The following is a 14934-nucleotide window of genomic DNA, read 5'->3' as shown; positions in this document are numbered from 1 at the left end:
TCTCTCTCTCAGCAAAACAAAACAAAACTAAAAAAAAAAAAGGAAAGAAAGGAAAGAAGGAAGGAAGGAAGAAAGGAAGGAAGGAAGGAAGAAAACAAAACCAGTAAGACCAAAAAAATGACAAAATAAAAAACAAAGAAACTATGGAGTTTGTTTTATGTTGGTTTATGTTGGCCAGCTATTCCTGAGCATGGGCCTGCCCTGAAGTATGGTTAATACACAGGATAACACTCCATTGGAGAAAACTGATTTCCCTTTTCCAGCAGGTATCAATTGCAGGAAGCTTCTTAATTAGGGAATGGGAGCCTGTGTCCACGGCCTCTCAGTGCTGGGACCCCATCGGGCTGCCGCAGTCCCTGTGAATTCCTATGCACATCCTGTCATGTCTGCTAGTCACTGTTCCCTTGGAGTCACCCCCCACCTCTGGCTCTCACAATCTCCCCGCCTCCTCTTCCACAGAGATCCCGTGTCAGTGCACTGTTCTCCGCCACATTCTGGGCTCTGGCAGATACAAGGCAAAGTCGCCTCTCCTGTGCTGCCCTGTGGGGACGCGAAACACAAGGCATTCACAATGAGCCCTGTAACCAAAGTGAGGCTGCAGGATAAGACCCCGCCTGTGAAGCAGAGAAGCCAGGAGCAGTCATCAGGCCTGGATGGATCAGGAAGGAAATGGGGTTCTGAGACCTCTCCGGAGAGACACCAGCCATGGCATGCCTCAAAGGCCAAGTCAGGCCTCAGAGTGCCCGCAACCATGGTGTACTCTCTTCCTGCAGCAGGATAGAGGGGTCAGGCACCTGACGTTTGCAGAGTCCCCATGTGGAGGAGCATTAGAGACAGGAAGTGGAGAAAGAGAGCTGTTCACCAGCCTCAGGGGGGCACCTAGTGGGGTCACAAGGGACCAAAGATGAGAGGATGGTGTGCCCAGAGCCATCTGGAATAAGCTGGTAGCAGACATCAGCACCCAACCCTTAGGGAAGATGGGGGAATTCCAACTAAGATCACGGAGCTTTACGGTCACAGGCCACTGCAGGGGCCAGCACACTGGACTACCAAAGCCATTCAAGAGACAACTCTGAACTAGACTACTAGTTCAGGTTGTAGGGCCCTGTTCTGTACCCAGTGGTCACCTTATACACATCCTCGCCCACCCCAAGCTGCGATAGGCTCTCCAGAAGTAAAAATACCCAGGTCCCTCACAAACCCAGGCCTGTGAAGTTCTTCATCCCTCTGACACTGAGCAACACTACAGTCCCAGGGCCCTGTAACCCACCTCCCTAACTCCCCAGTCTGCAGCCAAAAGCCTTTAGCCATCCCCAACCATCATAAGTGAGCTCACAGCACCCCCTGGTGGATGACTGCAGGCTGACAAGCGCTTTCTCTCCATCCTGACACCGCCTCTCCAACTATCCAGGCTCCAAGGCAAAAAAGGCACGCTGCTGAGAATGGAAGCCTGGTGCTGTCCCCAAGGAAAAGCGAAGAGGACAGGAAAGACTGCTGCCTCACAGAGACGGTTTGGAAGCCTCCTGACTGTCAGGGTCCATGGCTCTGACTTCATAGGGTCACCTTCACATTTGTAGCCTAAGGAAAGTGACGCTGGGGTTTGCTTTGTGTTAAGGCCTTCCTTGGGTCAGCTGGGGCTACACTGGAAAGACACAAACACAGGGATCATGGCTGAGCTCCCCTCCCTATCCAGGGCCGCAGGAAGGACAGAGGACACGATGGGTGAGCTGCGGAGACTAGGAGGGGGCAAAGACAGGAGGCCAATCAAGCTAGCTAACTGGGCTCCCAAAGCTCAAGTCCCGAGAGAGGGCACAGTAGCCAGACTGATGAGTCAGGGGCACTGGGCCAACTCAGGCAGCCTAGCGTTGCAAACAACCTGGGGTGGGAGTGGAGGAGAAAGGAGGCAGGGACTCAAACTACACCCCTGCATCTTGGCTGATTGGGGTAAGTCTACAGGAGCTACAGTGGGAACTTCAGAGGCAAGATCCAGGAGGAGCCAGGGGTCTAGTCTCTCTAAGCTGTGAGGGAGCAATGGCCCACAGACACTCTGCAAAGCTAGTTAGAGCCATAGGGCCACTCTAAGGCCACAGGAAGGTACAGGCTGTATCAGGCTAGGGTACAGGTATAACCTGGGGAGATTCCAGCCAGAAGAAGGGAGCAGAGAGGCTATGGGGCAGTGATGGGGTGAGGAACAAGATGGAGACCTGGTGCAAGGTCCCCAGCTGAGGGACCAGGATGTCACTTAGCAGAGAGATCCTGTCATCATTGTGACAAGACAGCAACCAGGTTCCATCAGCACCTGACCTGCCTCAGTTTCCCCCCAAGATAAGGACTTTACCTCTGCCCCTACTCCTTCCTGTGCTAAGGTTTGTTTATGAGAAGCATGGGCCAGGACCCATGTGAAGACACACTCTCCTGGGAACCCATGCGCTGTGGGCAGGAACCTGACCAGGAAGCCCCGTGTGAGGACATAGGTGCCCCAGCTCATCTTCCTGATGACTTTCAGGGAAAGCCCTGTGGCTCAGTGGAGGCCAAGGAGGAATCGTGGCAAGCCATGAAGACAAGGACCACCTGCAAGCTGAAGAGAGTCCTTAGAGGGGACTGTCCAGCTGGCACTTTGACCTTAGATTTCAATCTCCTTCATCCACGGTGAGGAAGTGATGCTTGCCCTTGGCACTTCAGCTCAGCAACCACATAAGACCTTGTACACAGCTACTCTCCAGGGAGATCCCACAGGCCTCCCTCATCACGGCAAAATGTGCCCAGCTCTACGAGAGGAGGTCCCCTGAAACTTTCCCTTTATTTCCCTTTGGCAGCATGTCACAAGGGTCCCTGCAGTCCCTGCTGCCACTAGCCACCAAGATAAGCGAACCGGGGACTAAGCAGGTAAAGCAGCGAGTGCTGAGCTGAAGCCTGCACGTTCCAGGAGTGCAATAGGCTAAGGCTAAAATAATTCTCTCTCCAGCCTTGTTACACAATCCCACCTACCTCCCTGGAACTGGAACCATGCAGGCCAGTGGTCTCTCCAGTATACCTCAGTCAGGCTTAGCCTTCTAGCTAGAAGCCCCACCTCCTGACCCAAACCATACAGCCCTGCTCATCCCTCTCCTGGCCCACTCCCGCTCTGGATGCCTGTATGATTCACTTATTGTAGCGGCCCCAGCCTGTCCCTCGCTTAGGCTTCGGTCACACTGGGGTCCTGTCCAGTACAGAATGGAGCCTTGGCGCCTTGCAAACCTCAAGCCTATTGCCTGTCCAGAGCAGAACCCAGTGAGTGGACACAGATTGGCTGTGGCCAGCAGGCTCCGTGCACAGGTGACCCTTGCAGTGATCCCCTGAAACAAGACTCCCACCTCGGGGGCAGAGTTCTGGGAGCAAATTCTGCCTCTGGTCATCAGGGACAGTGTGGAGACGTCCTATCTCTCACCACAGCACCAAGAGCTGCTCACAGCAGGCCATGGGGTGGGCAGCAGAATGAAGGGTCAGAAAAACAAGGTGTGAAGCCAGGTGGTGGTGGCACACACCTCTAATCCCAGGACTTGGGAGGCAGAGGCAGGAGGATCTCTGTGAGTTTGAGGCCAGCCTGGTCTACAAGAGCTAGCTCCAGGACAAGATCCAAAGAAACCCTGTCTCAAACAAGACCATTAAAAAAAGGAAAAAAAGAAAAACAAGCTGTGCCCCCAAGCCAATTGAGCCCCGGGTGCACCCATGGGAACCACCATGAGTGCCGAGCTGTCCTTGGAGAGCCCAAATGACCAACTGTGCCTAGCAGACAGGACTGACTGGCCTTTGCAAACCTGGTACTCTTGGTACAACCGACCTATTGCACTGTATCTAGCATGCTTCAGAAGGCGGAAGGAGCCCAGAAAATTCATCGTAATGTATATTTCCTGGAACCAGGCCAACCAAAGCACTGTTGCCCCCGCGACCAATAGGAAACTCATTATGAATGATTGATTGATTGAAGTTGCTTTTTCTTCTAATTGCTCAGAACCAAGCACAGATCTTACACCTAAACAACCATCCTCATTCCAACCAACCCCACTTCCCAAGTTCTGGGGGTGATATATGGCCAATGGCTCCAACAGAAACCAGACACCACCCTTTATATGCCTGAGCTAGGTGATGAAAGCCAAGGAATCTCAGTGGGAGCAGGTTCTTAAGGAGAAGCAGAACCAGAGCAGAGAGAAGCAGGAAGGATCAGTGTGCCCCTCTGCACCCACAGTGTGCCCTTCTTGAGTCTGACTCTTGTCTCCCAAAGGTTGCTGGTGTAAAGACTGGTTGTTGATTGGTTTTTTTCCAAGTGTTTGAGCCATTCAAGGAAGCACGCTGCTGCCACCTACTGGTCACTCTTCTCCCTGTCTCCAGTGGCAAACTGATATTTCTGCAAGCCTGATGGGACTGCCTGGTAATTTGGACCCATTGGGGGTCAGGTTTACCAAAAATGCCAGGAAGAGGACAAGGACAACAGCGAAGTGAGCAATGTCGAGCACAGGACAGGTGAAGGAGAGCCAGAGAGTTGTCAAGATAAAAATAGGTAATGCACCTGTTTCAAATGTCAGACTCTCCCTGAGCCTTAGTGGTGCAGGCCTATAATCCCAGATACTCAGAAGGTGAGGCAGGAGGATCACAAACTCAGGTCCTGCTTGGACTACAGAGGGAGGTGAAGGACAGTTTTGGGAATTTAGTGAGACTCTGCCTCAAAATAAAATGTAAAAGCTAAGAACTAGAGAGATGGCTCAGTGATGAAGAGATCGTTGCTCTTCCAGAGGACCCAGGTTCAATTCCCAGCACCCACATGGTGGCTCATAACTGCCTGTAATTCCAGTTCCAGAGGATCTTGCACCTTCATACAGGCATACATGTAGTCTTATATGTAAGCGAAACAACAATGTACATAAAATAAATAAATCTCTTTTTTACAAAAAGGTAAATAAATGAGCCTAGTGGCAGAGCATTGTCCATATTGTGAGCAAGCAACTCTGGGTTCAACCCCTAATGTTGAAAAGGAAAGCCTGGGTGGAGATGAAGTTAAGCTGGCAGAATGTCAGGCATGCGTGAAATACACAAAGCCCTGGGTTCCAGCCCAGCACCACATAAATGGGTGTGACGGTGCACACCTAGAATCCCTGCATTTGGGGAGTAGATCAGGAAGATCAGGAGTTCGAGGTCAGTCTGAGCTGCAGGCCCTAGCTCCCCCCCTCCCTTCCCCTCCCTCTCCCAGTTAATCATGTCCATGCAAATTAGAGACAGTCTCTTACCTTGTCTGATACTCCACCAGGCCTGAGATAAGTCTGAGGACCTGAGTTTGGTCCCCAAGCCCCACACAGTGGAAGGAGAGAACAGGTTCCTGCAGGTTGTCCTTTGACTTCTGTTACCAAAGTCTGCCTTTGACCTCCGCACACTTACTGTGGCAATCAAGCCCCCCCACACACACACACGTGCATGCGTGCGTACACACACATGCTTAATAAATAAAGAAAAGAAAAGAAAAGAAATGTCCACAAAGATAGAATGAAGATTTTACAAAAACTAGCCAGGGAGGACTGGAGAGATGGCTCACCAGTTAAGAGCACTTGTTTCCAAGCCTGGCAAGCTGAGTTCAGTCCCCAGAACCCAACGAAAATAGAAAACAAACTCTTGAAAGTTGTCCTCAACTGGGCAGTGGTAGAGCACCCCTTTAATCCCAGCACTCAGGTGCAGAGGCAGAGGCAGGTGGATCTCTGTGAGTTCTAGGACAGCCTGGTCTACGGAATAAGATCCAGGACAGTCAAGGCTACCCTGTTTTGAAAAAATGAAAGTTACCCTCTGACTCCCACATGCATGCTCCAACAAACACTTTCATAAGCACTGTGTTCACACACATGCATACATGAACACATACACACAAAATAAGTAAAAAAATGTCATTTTCAAATCAGCTTCTTTAAAAAGATGGCTAGTTTTATATTATGGAGGGATTTGGTTGGTTGGTTGGTTGGTTGGTTAGTTGGTTGGTTGGTTTTAGTTTTTCAAGACAGAATTTCTCTGTATAGCCATGGATGTTCTGGAACTCTCTCTGTAGACCAGGCTGCGTAATGAATTAATTAAAAATGCTGCAGGATCCCTAACGGTGGCAGGCAGTAGAAATGCTGCAGGTCCCCAAGTGGTGGCAGGCAGCAGGCCCTGAGAGCAGCCAGTCCCCAGCAGGGACAGCACATGAGACCACAAGACAGGTCTCCAAAGGTGGCTGGTTCCCGGCGGTGAACCATGTGGCAGTGGCGGGCAAGAGACAGACAGATAGGCACACCATGCAGGGTGAGGTTGGATATTTATTTGGTGGTTATGGAAGAGAGAGGAGAAGGGGAGAAGAGGAGAGAGAGAGAGAGAGAAGAGAGAAAGGAGAGACAGGGGCTACCTCTCTGAAAGGAAGCTGGAAAAAAGAGAGAGACTAAGGCTACAAGCAGGAAGGAAGACCTACCTGCCTCAGTAGATGGGGAAGGGAGTGAGCATGGCTTGTCTCTTAAAGAGACAGAACAATCATTACAGGCTGGCCTTGAACTCACAGAGATCCTCCTGCATCTGCCTCCCAAGCACTAGAATTAAAGGTGTGCACCACCACCGCCTGGCTGTTTGTTTGGGTTTTATTATGGGAAGGATGTGTGGGTATGTGCACATGAGTGTAGGTGCCCCAAAGAGACCAGAGTCATAGGATTGTCTGGAGCTGGAGCTATAGGCAGATGTGAGCTGCCCAGTGAGTCAAAGTTGCATCCAGCAATTTGTCCTCTTAACCACTGAGCTGTCTCCCCAGGCTCCTATTATGTGAGGCTTTACTTTGATTTTTTTTAAAGCACTTTCTACCATAAGTGACAGCCAATGACACAGAGAGTAAAAGAATTTACCAAAGGTCATGAAAAGATAAAGAGAACTTATTAAAACACATTTTAAGAGCACATATCACAGAGTTCACAGAGAGGAAACTCCAAGGGGCGTGGGAGTTCATTTTTAACAGTAAGGACAGATGTTATCCGTTCTTATCCTCTGGGACATTTGTGCAGGGACAATCCAGTATCTCTCTATTTTATTAAGTTATAAATTTCACAGTGTGCATTGTCTTTCCTGAGACTGGCCATTTGGGTTAAAGCTCTGTGATGATTTGGGTGAAAAATATACACCATAGGCTCATGTGTTTGAACACTTGGTCCCCAGTGGGTGGAGATGCTTGGGGGAGGGTAGGATGCGGAGCCTTGCAGGAAGAAGTATGTCACTGAGGAACAGACTTTTAGAGTTTATAGCCCTACCCACTCCCCATCCACTCTCTCTGCTTCCTTTGTGCTTGTGATATTATTTCTCAGCCCCCTGCTCCTGCCATCATTGCCTTTCCCACTGTTATGAACATCTAGTCTCCAGGAACCAATAGCCAAACAAAGTCTTCTTTAAATTGCCTTTGGTCGTGGTGTTTTGTTTTGTTCTGTTTTGTCTTGTTTTGTTTTTCTGAAACAAGGTCTCTTTGTATAATCCCTAGCTCTCCTAGAACTCACTCTGTAGACCAGGCTGGCCTCGAACTCACAGCGATCTGCTTGCCTCTGCAGGCACTATAGTCGTGTTATCAAAGCGGCAGAAAGATAACAGCATAGTCTTGGTGTGTTATCACTAAGACAGGCCCCAAGGGTCATTGGGGTCAGACTCCAAATGCTTGTATTAGAATCAGTAGTCACTAAGACAGGCCCTGAGTGTCACTGGGGTCAGACTCCAAACGATGGTATTAGACATCAGGAGTCCCTGTGATCAGACACCGTGGAGTCAAGGTCTAGATAATAAGGTAGAGGGATTTCTGGTTTGTTTTCACTCCTTTTCCCCAACTCTTTCATCCTTGCAGACACCCTATAGGTATCAGGACCCCGTGCTGAAATCTGAGGTGTTGATTCAGTCTCACCAAAATAGTCTCTTTTGGTCCTGAGATACCCCGGGTTTCTTTCCTAAAGCTATGAATACTATGAATACTAAAGATGGCTCAGTCAGTAGAGCACTCATCTTGAAAGCATGAGGACATGAGTTTGGCACTGGATTAAAAAGGCAGGAGTAGTGGCACATATCTGTACCCCAGAGCTGGGGGGCCAGAGAGATGGGGCAATCCCTGGGCTTCGACAGCCAGCCCAGCCAATCAACTGAGTTCTAAGACCAGTGAGAGACCCTGTCTCAAAAGAACAAATTAAAAAATAAGATGGAGAGGGCTAGAGAAATGGCTCAGCTGTCAAAAGCACTTGCTCTTCCAGAAGACCCAGGCTCAGTTCCCAGCACCCACACAGTGGCTCACAACCCCCTGTAAGTCCAGTTCCAGAGGATCTGACACCCTCTTCTGGCCTCCACAGGCACCAGGCATGCATTGCTACACATACATACATGCAGACAAGCACTCATACATAAAAAATAAAATAAATAAATTGAAAAATAAAAACATAGGGGCTAGAGAGAGGCCTCAGTGGCTCTTCCAAAGGACCCAGGTTCAATTCCCAGCACCCACATAGCAGCTCACAACTGTTGGTAACTACAGTTACACTCTCACACAGACATATACGCAGGCAAAACACCAATGCACATAAAATAAAAATTTTAAAAGTAGTTTAATAAATAAATAAAATATAATAAGATGAGGTTTGGATACATATGCCTTTAATCCCAACACACTGGGGAAACAGAGATAATCATATCTCTATGAGTTTGAGACTAGCCAGGTCTATTAATGAGTTTCAGGCTAATGAGACCCTGATTCAAACTAAATATATATATAGTGGAAAGGGATTGAGGACGACAACCAATATTGACCTCTAGCCTACTTATGTACATATACACACACGTACACAAAAAGATATTAGCATGAACCCCAACCTAGCTGCTGGTAGACATGATAAAGCTGAGGATCCTAACACCTTTGACCTTCTGCCCACTGAAGCGTGGTGTCTCTGTCCCTCCCTCTAGGAACTGTGACTGCTGCCACCAGCAAGACAATGAAGCCTTGTGTGTTTGGCAGTGGTCAGCAAAGTCACCCAATCTCACCCGGCTCCCTCTGGGGTGGATCCGAGAAAGCACACTCCCAGCCACCTGAGAGACCTCAAGCAGGTCCACCAGTCAACAACTGCCACTCAGCCTTCCCCCGCTACAAAAGCCGCCATCGCTGGACCATGAGCCCTGACAGACACCTGCCTCTACTATGTGAGCCTCCTGCCTCCTCTGATCAAGTCCTGTGGTAAAAGACTCCACATAAAACATATTCCAAGCCCAACAAACTAATAACCAGAGGCTGGAGCGACGGCTCTGCAGTAAAAGCACCGGCTGCTCTTCCAGAGTACCCAGATTCAATTCCCAGCACCCACAAGTCTGTAACTCCAGGGCAAGGGGATTTGCTACCATCTTTTGGCCTCTTCAGGCACTGCACACACATAATAAAAGTATCAAAACACTCTACTACAAGATCCCCCGACACCCTGACCCTGAAAGACTCTCTAGGGTCTAGGCCTTCTTCATGTGCATACTGCCAGAACTTTCCATGGTGTCCTGGCCTGGTCTTAAACTCCTAGTTCTATATTCCCATGTGCCATACTGCTACTGAATTTTGGGTCACAGTCTGTACCCCAAGAAGCCAGGTTTGGCCATTCATCCTTGAGAGACCAATTAAAGTCAAATTAAGGGAATTCCTTCAATTCTTCCACCTTAGGACGACAGACAAAGAGAAGCGGTGACCATCTCCAACCTTTGTCCTGTCATGAGGTTCATATGTGAAGGCCCAGGATGTGCACATCTAAGTAGTCCCAGTCAGTGTGACCCTGCCCACTGCCAACAAACCTCTTTCCCATGGAGAGAAAAGATCCCCTCCTTTCTGGCCCGGACTTTCCTTCTCCCAGGATGAGGCTCCCGGGGAACACTCCCGTTTCTTGGGGTCGTTGTTTTAACAGTCTGAGAGCTAAAGTGTCTCTTTAGAATAAATTCATGTCTGGCAAGCCTGTTACCTATCACCTCCATTTTATCGAGAGCATGGGAACAGGTAGCATTTCCTGAGGGGTGGTGGGAGTCTTTTATTTCCCAATGATAACAAGGAAATCGTGAGAGGAAACACCTACTTCCCTGACGCGCCATCTATCTGACTGATGCAGGCACAGCTCTTCTGCTCCCTCTCCTGGGAGCTGTGGGGTCCAGAGGTCCGCTGAAGGCATCTCTTGATGGATGTCACAAGCCACCCAAGCAAAGATGGATGCAGCCTCATGAGTTCATCACGTCCTCCCAGAACTATGATGCCAGCCTGGCTTTACATCACATCTAAGAAACAGAGGAGGCACAGCAAGTCTTTCTCTGTCCCACCAGCTCCCAGATAATGACATGGAGACTTCTTATCCATTATGGAAGCTTGGCCATATAGCTTAAGCTTATTTCTAACTAGCTCTTACAATTTAAATTAATCCATTTGTATTAATCTACGTTCTGTCACATGTATTATGTGACATGGTTATTACCTTTTCTATTGCATATCTTGCTTCCTCCAAGTCTGACTGGTGACTCTGCCCTCTTCCCAGAGTTCTCTCTCAGCCTGAAAGTCCCACCTGTACCTCCTCCTGCCTAGCTATTGGCTGTTCAGCTTTTTATTACACCAATCACCAATACATCTTCACACAAGGTGCAAATATCCCAAGACGTGGAGGCCTTTGTCCCTGAAACTCCTAAAGCCCTACAGTGATGGAGGAGGGCTAACTGTCTATGTGTTGCTTTCATTGGTTAATAAAGAAACTGCCTTGACTTTTGATAGGACAGCAGCTTAGATAGGTGGAGTAAACAGAACAGAATGCTGGGAGGAAGAAGGCAGTCAGGCAGTCGCCATGACTCTCCTCTCCGAGACAGACGCAGGTTAGAATCCTCCTGGTAAGCCACCACCTCGTGGTGCTACACAGATTATTAGAAATGGGTTAGATCAATATGTAAGAGTTAGCCAATAAGAGGCTACAGATAATGGGCCAAGCAGTGTTTAAAAGAATACAGTTTCCGTGTAATTATTTCGGGTGTAAGCTAGCTGGGATCCGGGTGGCAGGAAAGCAGTCCGCCGCTCCTTCTACACTACAGCCCTAGGGTCAAGATCACCACCCTCCACAGACAGCAAGACTACAGTGCAATATTCTCTCTCCCTCCCTCCCTCCCTCCCTCCCTCTCTCTCTCTCTCTCTCTCTCTCTCTCTCTCTCTCTCTCTCACACACACACACACACACACACACACACACAAACACACACAAACACACACAAACACACACAACAAAACTATAATGCAATGCACACACATACAGCAAGACTGAAACACAATACACACATACAGTAAGACAATGCAATACACACACACAGACACACACACATGAACTTCCTGTGTGATCTCCATGTGCTAATTCCCAGTGCAAGCCCTCTCCTACCCTTCCCATACCTTGGCCCTGGCTCCCAGTTGCCCATGTTGAAGTTTTAAAAAGCCACGCCACTGATCTGTTTTTTATGGTTTTGCTTTTATTTTATTTTGATTGGTTGGTTAATTGATGATTGATTGATGGACTGATTTTTGCAAGGGCAGGTGATGGAGCCCAGGACTTCCTACAAGCTAGGTAAGCAGACCACAGAGCTTCAGCTCTGCCCCCCGAATTATCACTTTCTCAAGCATTTTCTGAGAAGGTAGACAAAATCTTTTAAAGAAGACACCGAATAGAGAGACGTATTTGCGACGAGAGCTAAAATTGCTTCTCCAAAGAGCATTTTTAATGACCCCTCTGAGACTGGGAAGCATCCTGAGAGGCTAGGAAATTGAGGAGCCTTTTTCTAACTCTAGTTGCTGTGCCCTCTGGGTCAACCCAGCTCCTTCTCCACCTGCTGAACCCGTGTGGTCCTTCCCGAATGTCCTGGTTAAGGTCGGGGCCTCTGGCCTCATCCTGTCACCTGGAAGTGTACACTCTTACAGCAGAAAGAGAGCTCCCCTTCTTCCCTGCCCCAGTGGCCTTCTCTCCTCTGTGTACTCTGCAAATCCCTATTGATTGTCCTCTCTGCACCAGGCATGCGCATCCATCAAGGGAACTTGCCTTCAGGTTGGAGCATTTAAACCAATTAATTCTCTGGCTGCCTTAAATCAATCACAATGAAAAAGCGGGGATGAAGGCATGTCTGAGTCACAGGATGCTGCACTGGAGCGAGAGAGAGAGAGAGAGAGAGAGACATTTCCCCAGGGAGAAATGGAGGGCTACTTTTCCCTTTATTAGAAACGTATTTTCCACAAAAATATAAAACCAGCTGCATTATTTTCTGCCAAAGCCAGATTCGTCCCTCTTTCCTAAAAGGCCCATTTCCATTTAAGGTGGCGGTTTCTGACACTGCATTTCTGGCCTTGCTGATGGATAAATTGCTGGCCTTGGGGACCATCTTGGCCACCATGGTACCTTCAGCCATATCCCTAGCCTCCAATTCTAGATGCCAAGAGACCACCCCCGAAGGTGAGAACTGCAAATATATAGGGGAATAAGACACTTGCTTGATTTTGTTGCTGTTGTTGTTGTTTGGGGGGTTGGCTCTTGTAGGCAGGGTCTCATGTATCCCAGGCTGGCCTATATGATCTACGGATGCCTTGAGCCTCCCCTGGGCCACCACAGCTAGTTTTTGTGGTACTGAAAATAAAACCCAGAGCTTCGTGCATGCTAAGCAAGCACTCCACCAATTGAGCCATGGCCACAGCCCTTCCTTTTATTTGGCTATGCAGTCCAGGACTGAGTCACACAGAAATTCTCTGACCCCAAGTGTGCGACCAAATGTGACCACCAGTTAGCTCTATTGACTGGTACTCACAGACTTCGTCTGGATCCCACGGAAGCCCTGCCTCACTCCCGGATCAGAAGCCTCGACTCAGGTTGCTGCTTTGGGCCGAGTTTGTATTCCCCACACATACTCAGCAGCCTCTTCCACTAAACACAATATGAATGAATTTCCTGCGAGGCGAATTTTAACCCCGAGCCTTTCATCTAGACTCTAACAGGAATGGATCGCTGCTATCAGAGGGAGCCGCTGCGAAAACAGGCCGAGTGTAATTGCATCAAAAGGAGAAGGCCCCGGAGGCCACATGCGGGCAGGTCCCCCCTGACACTCGGCTTGGATCTGACTCAGCCCTGTCTCTGCTCCTCTCTGTGAGAGCTTGTCCCTCATGGCCTCTCAGCCTCCCACTTGGACACAATGGGATTTCCTCACAGGCTCCCTTCACCAATGTAGACAGCACCTGAAGTGGAGTCCAGACCCTCCGTGGGAATGCACAACCTCCATACTTGCCATTTCTTGAAGGATCAGAAACCAAAAATGGACACCTTCCTCTCATGGCTGCCAGCCAAACAACATGACACCAGGTGGAAAAAAACTTGTCCTTAGCTCATTCTTCTGAAGGGATTACAACAACTGCTGAACATAATAATTTGTTTGCAAGATGCACCTACTTCCTCCGTCATCCCTGGGGCAGGGGGTGAGTGTGCAGTATAGTGACTTGGTCTCCATGCACTCTGTGAAAAAGTTACCACAATCTAGTAGCCGATGTACCCACCACTGTGGGTATGCACTGTGAGAGTCCATGCGTGTGCATTTATACACATCTGAACATGTGTGTGTAGTGCTTGTGTGTGCCTGTGTGTGAAGGTGTATGTGCATGCATATGTGTAAGCATATATGTGTACTTCTATGTAAGAATACAAGTGGTGCAGATATGTGCTCAGGCATATGTGTACGCATGTATACATGTGCAAGAATGTGAACATGTGAGCATGTGTGTAAGCATATATGTGTGCATGAGAAGGCAAGTGGGCATGCATATGTTGCAAGCACAGTGAAATAACCAGAATCTATTCCAGTACAAAATTCAAGTGAGTGTCATGCACATTCATGTGTATGTGGTAGAGGTTCAGAGATTATTGGTTTTATCACTGAGAGTTTGTAACTGTGGAATTTGTCAGTCAAAATGGAATTTATATCAACCCTCACCAAAGAGAGAGAGAGAGAGAGAGAGAGAGAGAGAGAGAGAGAGAACAAATAAAATAAGATGGGCAGTGTGGCACACGCCTTTAATCCCAGGACTCGGGAGGCAGAGGAAGGCAGATCTCAGTGAGTTCAAGGTCAGGCTGGTCTACAAGAGCTAGTTCCAGGACAGGCTCCAAAGTTACAAAGAAACCCTGTCTCGAAAAACTAAAAAAAGAAAGGAAGGAAGGAAGGAAGGAAGGAAGGAAGGAAGGAAGGAAGGAAGGAAAAAAGAAAGAAAGAAAGAAAGAAAGAAAGAAAGAAAGAAAGGAAGGAAGGAAGGAAGGAAGGAAGGAAGGAAGGAAGGAAGGAAGGAAGGAAGGAAGAAAGAAAGAAAGAAAGAAAGAAAGAAAGAAAGAGAAAACTTGCCTGGTATGTACAAGGCTCTGGGTTCCATCTCTAACACTGAAGAAAAAAAAAAAAACAACGACAGTAAATAAAGCCAGAAAGATATGAAGGAGGAATCTTATGCAAGTGTGTTTACATTTGACCACACAGAAAGTCCATCTGTGAGGACATCTGTCCAACAGCTGCCTGTCCAGCAAGAGCTAAATCCAAGTTACATACACAGTATGCTGTAATAGATCTAGTTTAATAAACAAGAGTTGAATTCTAATTACATATAAACAAGAGTTGAATTCACATTACATATAAGCATGTGGTAGCAAACTAAGATTACCTATGTAGCCGGCAGTGGCAGTAACACCTTTAATCCGCATCACTCAGAAGATAGAGGTGTGGGGTCTCTGAGTTAGAAGTCAGTCTTGTATACAGAGTGAGTTCCAAGACAACCAGGGCCACACAGAGAAACTTTGTTTCAAAAAAAGTATATATAATTATAAAAATATTACCTATAGATTTTTTTACTATTATCAGCCCCTTTCATTACAAGAA

Source organism: Myodes glareolus, chromosome 21, assembly GCF_982192425.1.
Source record: "Myodes glareolus chromosome 21, mMyoGla1.1, whole genome shotgun sequence".
NCBI classification, from domain to species: domain Eukaryota; kingdom Metazoa; phylum Chordata; class Mammalia; order Rodentia; family Cricetidae; genus Myodes; species Myodes glareolus.
This window is presented reverse-complemented; position numbering follows the sequence as displayed.